Source organism: Geospiza fortis, unplaced genomic scaffold (genome assembly GCF_000277835.1).
Source record: "Geospiza fortis unplaced genomic scaffold, GeoFor_1.0 scaffold466, whole genome shotgun sequence".
Lineage (NCBI taxonomy): Eukaryota > Metazoa > Chordata > Aves > Passeriformes > Thraupidae > Geospiza > Geospiza fortis.
The window spans coordinates 19,708-20,293 of record NW_005054699.1 but is presented as its reverse complement, the minus strand read 5'-3'; positions in this window follow the sequence as shown (position 1 = coordinate 20,293).

The following is a 586-nucleotide window of genomic DNA, read 5'->3' as shown; positions in this document are numbered from 1 at the left end:
GGGAATGGCTCTACATTTCACCACCTTTCCTAGACAGATGCCAACACCCCAAAGGCCTTCACCTCCCTTGTGCAAAGCTGTTGTACACTGGGTCTGGTCACAGCCTTTGCTGCTCCCCATCCTCTGTCCCTCTCCTGAGACCAGGGGACCAGCATCTCACTGCTCTTCCATTTGTTCCTCTCATAATTCTTTGCCAGGAGGTTCCAGAAGGGGAACTGACAGCCCAGAGAGGAGCCCGTAAGCCCAGGACAGGCCAGAGAGGAGCCCGTGAGCCCAGGATAGCCCAGAGAGGAGCCCGTGAGCCCAGGACAGGCCAGAGAGGAGCCCGTGAGCCCAGGACAGCCCAGAGAGGAGCCCGTGAGCCCAGGACAGGCCACAGAAGCGGCTCTGAGCCCAGGACAGGCCAGAGAGGAGCACGTGAGCCCAGGACAGGCCAGAGAGGAGCACGTGAGCCCAGGACAGGCCAGAGAGGAGCCCGTGAGCCCAGGACAGGCCAGAGAGGAGCCCGTGAGCCCAGGACAGCCCAGAGAGGAGCCCGTGAGCCCAGGACAGCCCAGAGAGGAGCCCGTGAGCCCAGGACAGGCCA